Source organism: Syngnathus floridae, chromosome 1 (genome assembly GCF_059516105.1).
Source record: "Syngnathus floridae isolate MCC-2025c chromosome 1, RoL_Sflo_1.0, whole genome shotgun sequence".
NCBI classification, from domain to species: domain Eukaryota; kingdom Metazoa; phylum Chordata; class Actinopteri; order Syngnathiformes; family Syngnathidae; genus Syngnathus; species Syngnathus floridae.
In genome coordinates, this window is record NC_142413.1 from 24470977 (window position 1) to 24478015 (window position 7039).

Consider the following 7039-nt stretch of genomic DNA (forward strand, 5'->3'; position numbering starts at 1 on the left):
CCACATTTTCAGCTAAAGTATGCTAAATTTGCTGCCGTTCACCCAGTTGCAACTGAGAGGAAAGGTGTAATCGCAGTGCTGGTGGAGAAATTTGAGGAACGAAAAAACTGTTTCAAGAAGTGGATTGTATCTCCAAACTCTACTACAGCTGCAAGTTTTGTTGCAGCCGGGTCGGGAGATAATAAAGCGTGGAAAACCATTCACCTATGGCGAGTACATGAAGGATTCATTCATTAAAATATCAGAGTGCCTATTTTCGGGCTTCCAAAACAAAACCGAGATTATTCAGACAATTAAAGACATGCCTCTCCGCACAAAAAATATCACCGATCAGCAAATCAAGGACATCAATTCAGCTCCAGCTTTCTCAATTGCCTGTGATGGAGGAGTCGTGTGACGTTACCGATATCGAACAGACAGCTCTGCTATGCAGGTACGTGAACTCCAATGGGCCGCAAGAAGAAATGATCAAATTGATGCCACTATTGTTAGGGTTTTTCAGATTATCCTTATCGTATGATTATGTTGGAATGCAACCGATAATAAATAAACTAGCTTGTCCCATCCTACACGAGGTCGTAAAACACCCCCTGATATGTTTTGACTAGAGGACAAGGGCTTCCTATTCAGCCTACTCTTACCCCCACTCTGTTTCTCTTAATAAATATGCCCTTGCAGGAGGGAGAGTTTAGGCTTCATTCCTTCAACGGGTGAACTCTCCACCTGCAGGTGTCTAAAAGGACTTGCTTGTCTCCCGTGTGGTTCTTGCAAAATAAGTTGGAGTGAGCGAATCTCTAACAACTATTTTTTTTTAAATTTTTTTAATAGTAGGCATACAACTTATGTATTGACAGTCCATGTTGCATTATAAAAGGCTTTTAGATTTTTACGGCTCCAGACAGGTATGTTTTGGGGGTTTTTCGGCCAATATGGCTCTTTGAACATTTTGGGTTGCCGAACCCTGTTCGAAGCGCTAAAGCCATCTTTGTATAGAATTGTGTTGTTAACTTGGTTGTTGATAGCTGTTGAGTTAGTTTTCAACAATCTGTGATTTACTTAAACCAGGACCCAAAGTCAACTTTAGTGTTTAACTGTCATGTCTTCAGATCAATAAATGCTGTAACACAAAGTTAATAAAAGCAGCCTCTCACCTGTGTGTTGCCCATTTCTACTGGACCTGCACAGATAACAAGGGTGGAGTGGTACTTACCGTATTGGCCCGAATATAAGACGGTGTTTTTCGCACTGAAATAAGACTGAAAAAGTGGGGGTCATCTTACATTCGGGGTCTAGACATTATATCCATTCACAACGCTAGATGGCGGCAGATATCTTTAAAGCGAATGCTGAACTTAACTCCCCTGGCCAAAGAGAACCCCTGTCACGAAGAATAAAAGTAAAAATAGCGGTAGCACAAAGAAGAAAAATAAAAAATAGCGGTAAGAAAGAAAAGAGAAGAAAATAAGAGAAGAGATACCAGAAAATGTGAGGACAGTGACACTGAGCACAGCGAGGCAGAGGATGTTTTTGAGGAGTAATGTTCTGACATGACAGATCTCAGCTACTCTTAAGTGTAAACCAGTTTGCATTATTTTATTGCAATGTTTTTCCTCATTCAGGCTTGTTTCAAGTCTACAGTTAGTTAGACTTTACTTTGATGGTTAATGCAGTTATTGCAATTTTGTTGTTTGATCACAGTAGATTGGTTTATTCACATTTCAAAGACCACAAACCATTCATTTACAAATGTGATTGCACTTTACATATTTAAATGTTCAGATATTAAGATGTGATGGACAATTTTTGCATGATTTGAATGAGGCAAAATAACATGCTTTTTCTCTCAAATATATTGTTATAATCATTTGTTTCAGATGTACTGTACCATAATTTCCGGACTATTTTTTCAAAATTTTGGACCCTCCGGCTTATAGTCAGGTGCGGCTTATATGAGATTCTTTTCGTGATTTTTGTGATGACTTGATCACTTTTATTCTTAACACTATTGTATACAGTAAAAGCTACAAAACAAACTGACAAATAACTCGTTTTCAAATCAGACGAGTAAAAACTGGTCAAATATTTAAAAAAAATATATATTATTAAAAGTGAAGACCATTTCCAATTCTAGTAATGACACACGAATTTGATGCACAATTTGTCTTCGCGGGCCACATAGAATGATGTGGCGGGCCGTATCTGATATGATGCCGCTTTTAAGCTATACGTCGCTCGCTAGTTTAATGTAATTTAGCGCTTCGTGCATGAATAAGGGGCGGCTCGGTGGCGCACTGGGTAGCACGTCCGCCTCATAGTTAGGAGGGTGCGGGTTCGATTCCACCTCCGGCCCTCCCTGTGTGGAGTTTGCATGTTCTCCCCGGGCCCGCGTGGGTTTTCTCCGGGCACTCCGGTTTCCTCCCACATTCCAAAAACATGCTTGGTAGGCCAATTGAAGACTCCAAATTGTCCCTAGGTGTGAGTGCGATTGGTTGTCTGTCTCTGTGTGCCTTGCGATTGGCTGGCAACCAGTTCAGGGTGTCCCCCGCCTACTGCCCGATGACGGCTGGGATAGGCTCCAGCACGCCCGCGACCCCCGTGGGGACTAAGCGGTTCAGAAAATGGATGGATGGATGCATGAATAAGATTAGCATGAACAGACCCTCAACACACTCGAAGAAATGCATAAAAGCGACGACGAAAGAGAGACTGAGAAAGTGTGAGGCGAAGGATATCCAACGCCATTCCAATCGGACACTAAGGAGGAAGACTTCGATGGTTTCAGTGCACAGGAGGAAGATGAAGACGGCTCTTTTTTTACTTTTACTGGTATGTTTTTTTTTAACCAGCCCTGTTAGTGCTGTGCTACCGTGTTGCTGCTGTGTTACCGCCGCGTCTCAGTGACTTTGCTGTGTTACTTCCGTGTTGCTGCAGTATTACTGCCGCGTCACAGGCAGTGTTTGGAAAGAAATGTTAAGGTATGTTATTAAAGCTTTAAAAAAAACTTTGTGTCCAGTCTTTCTTTGCTAATAACTCACATGCACACTTCCCCGTTGCTGCGGTACTACTGCTGCGTCACAGGCAATGTTTAGAAAGACATGTTTAAGTATGTTATTAAAACGTTAAAAAGGTTTTCTGTATACTGTCTTTCTTTGTAAAAAACTCGTGTGCACGTGCGCCTTATAGTCCGGTGTGGCTTATGTAAGAAAAAAACTGAAATATCCCTGAATTTTAGCTGGTGCGTCTTATAATCCGCTGCGTTTTATAGTCCGACAATTACGGTAATTATTTTCTGTATAAAAAATAAATTTGGTCTTCAAAAAGTCTTTTTTCAAACTTGAGTCTTGAAAAGAGGGGGTCGTCTTATAATCAGGGTCGTCTTATATTCGGGCCAATACGGTACTTAAATCAGCCAATTTGGGTCACGTTATGATGTCAAATTTTACACTGATTACTGTATAAATATAAAGCATTACTATTCTGTTCAACGATATTATTATATTTAACTGATCAAAAATCAAATTTACATGTACTTACAGGATCACAATCAGTTTGTATTTGAACAATTCTGAGAACATAAATAGTTGAAATGTGGTGGAGTGGGACTTACTTTCAGCCCTGTGCTCAGATCGGCCAAATTTAGTTCACGTTAAAATGAAGACGCGTAATTTTACACTTTTTGTATCGATACAAAATAAATTACCATTCCCTTCAATGATATTCATATTATATTTGATTGATCAAAAATCAACTTTAGATGTGAATGTGGTTACAGGATCACAAAATTGTTTGTATTTGAACAATCATGAAAACGTACTAAGTACAGTATTTTCAGCACTATAGGGCTCACTGTATTATAAGGCGGACCTTCATTGGGTGTTTTATTTTAGAAATGTTTTTATGTATAGGGTGCACCGGATTAAAAGGCACATAGAATAGAAGCTACTTCATCAAACTGGGGTTGAAAAGGGTTGTGTTCTGCATCGACTAGATGGAGCTGTGCTATAGGGAATGTCAAACCAGTCAATGAGGTATTCAGTCAAACTTTATATACCATCCATCTTCTTCCGCTTGGGTCGCGGGGGCAGCAGCTTTAGGAGGGACTCCCAGACTTCCCTCTCCCCAGCCCCTTCATCCAGCTCATCCCGGGGGATCCCAAGGAGTTCCCAGGCCAGCTGAGAGACACAGTCTCTCCAGCGCGTCCTGGGTCGTCCCCGGGGTCTCCTACCGGTGGGACATGCCCGGAACACCTCCCCAGGGAGGCGTCCAGGAGGCATCCTAATAAGATGCCCGAGACACCTCATCTGGCTCCTCTCAACGTGGAGGAGTAGCGACTCTACTGCCACCGAGTTTTTTAACTACCTCAGTGACTTCGACCCCAGAGATTGGAGAATCCGCCTCAGAGTCTCCAGGCCCTGCTTCCTCAATGGAAGGCGTGTAGGTGGAATTGAGGAGGTCTTCGAAGTATTCTCCCCACCGACTCACGACGTCCCGAGTCGAGGTAAGCAGCACACCATCCCCACTGTAAACAGTGTTGACGTTGCACTGCTTCCCCCTCCTGAGACGCCAGATGGTGGACCAGAATTTCTTCGAAGGCGTCCGGAAGTCATTCTCCATGGCCTCAGCAAACTCCTCCCACGCCCGGGTTTTTTCCTCAGCAACCGCCGAAGCCGCGTTCCTCTTGGCCATCCGGTACCTGTCAGCTGCCTCCGGAGTCCCGCAGGCCAAAACGGCCCGATAGGACTCCTTCAGCTGGACGGCATCCCTTACCGCCGGTGTCCACCAGCGGGTTCGGGGATTGACGCCACAACAGGCACCAACGACCTTAAGGCCACAGCTCAAGTCGGCCGCCTCAACAATGGAGGCGCGGAACATGGTCCACTCGGACTCAATGTCCCTCGCCTCCCCCGGACGTGGGAAAAGCTCTGCCAGAGGTGGGAGTTGAAGCTCTTCCTGACAGGAGATTCTGCCAGACGTTCCCAGCAGACCCTCACAGTGCGTTTGGGTCTGCCAGGTCGGACCGGCATCTTCCCCCACCATCAGAGCCAACCCACCACCAGGTGGTGATCAGTTGACAGCTCCGCCCCTCTCTTCACCCGAGTGTCCAAAACATGCGGCCGCAAATCCGATGACACGACTACAAAGTCGATCATCGAACTGCGGCCTAGGGTGTCCTGGTGCCAAGTGCACACATGGACACCCTTATGTTTGAACATGGTGTTCATTATTGAAAATCCGTGTCGAGCACAGAAGTCCAATAATTGAACACCGCTCGGGTTCAGACCGGGGGTGGCCGTTCCTCCCAATCAACCCCCTTTCAGGTCTCTCTGTCATTGCGCACGTGAGCATTGAAGTCACCTAGTAGAACGATGGAGTCCCCAGAAGGAGCGCTCTCCAGCACTTTCTCCAGGGACCCCAAGAAGGGTGGGTACTCTGAGCTGCCGTTTGGTGTATAGACACAAACAACAGTCAGGACCCGTCCCCCCACGCGAAGGCGGAGGTAGGCTACCCTTTCGCTCACCGGGGTGAACCCCAATGTGCAGGCGCCCAGCCGGGGGGCAATACGTATACCCACACCTGCTCGACGCCTCTCACCGTGGGCAACTCCAGAGTGGAAGAGAGTCCAGCCCCTCTCGAGAGGGCTTGTACCGGAACCCAAACTGTGCGTGGAGGCTAGTCCGACTATATCGAGTCGGAATTTTTCTGCCTCGCACACCAGCTCGAGCTTCTTTCCAGCCAGAGAGGTGACATTCCATGTCCCAAGAGCCCGCTTCTGCAGCCGGGGATCAGACCGCCAAGGTCCCTGCCTTTGGCCGCCGCCCAGCTCACACTGCACCCGACCCCTTTGGCCCCTCCCACAGGTGGTGAGCCCATGGGAAGGGGGACCCACATTTCCTTTTCGGGCTGTGCCCGGCCGGGCCCCATGGGCGAAGGCCCGGCCACCAGACATTCGCCTTCGAGCCCCGCCTCCAGGCCTGGCTCAAGAGGGGGGCCCCGGTGACCCGCGTCCGGGCGATGGAAAACGAAGTCCATTTATTTTTCTCATCATAAGGGGCTTCTGTGAGCCATGCTTTGTCTGGCCCCTCACCTAGGACCTGTTTTTCCATGGGTGACCCTACCAGGGGCATGAAGCCCCAGACAACATGGCTCCTAGGATCATAGGGGCACGCAAACCCCTCCACCACGATAAGGTGACGACTCACGGAGGGAATATTTCAATGTTGATTCACCAATTTTTGTGCGATCTGGGTTAAGCTGTTCTCATTTCAGGCTAAGGTGACGACACACGGAGGGGAACTTTATATACAGCAAACCTTATATACAATACGAGATATAATGCAAAAATTGCACATTAACAACATTGTTCAAATGATAATGTGCACATTTACATGTCCCCATACACAAATCCATAGAATTCTTCCTCTTCCGTGTCCGAATTGAACAGTTGGGCGAATGCGGCATTCATTATGCCATCTCCCTCTCGTGATTATCAGTGTCAGTGTCGTTGCTATTCCCTGGCAGTTCAGTTATTATTCCTGCCTTCGCGAAAACACGGGACTACAGTTGAGAATGATATATCAGCCCAGGCATCCACAATCTACTAGCAGATACTGGCATAGGTTGCTCGGCGCTGTCTCCCTGTTTTGGTGAATGTGTGTTCGCCTCCTGCCGTCCACTGCTCCCACGCAACTCGCATTCTAGCGTTGAATGCCCTGTTGACACCAATATCAAGCGGCTGGAGTTCTTTAGTTAATCCACCCAGAATGACGGCAACTCTGAATTGTTGTTTGACACCATCTGTGATATGAGCGCGCATGGAGTCCTAAATCAATAAGGATGGAGAAGTGTGGAAAAAGCCACCTGGTCTCAGCACAATACGGTTGTTTACCGCTATTACTTTGGTGACGCCCCTGACCACAGTTGCTGTAATGCTGAAAGCGATGCGACCTTGTAATTTACTAGTCGTACTGAAACATTTTGGTAGAGTGCTGTGTACAACCAGTATGGATCAACAAATTCATCAATTGATCTATTTATAAAT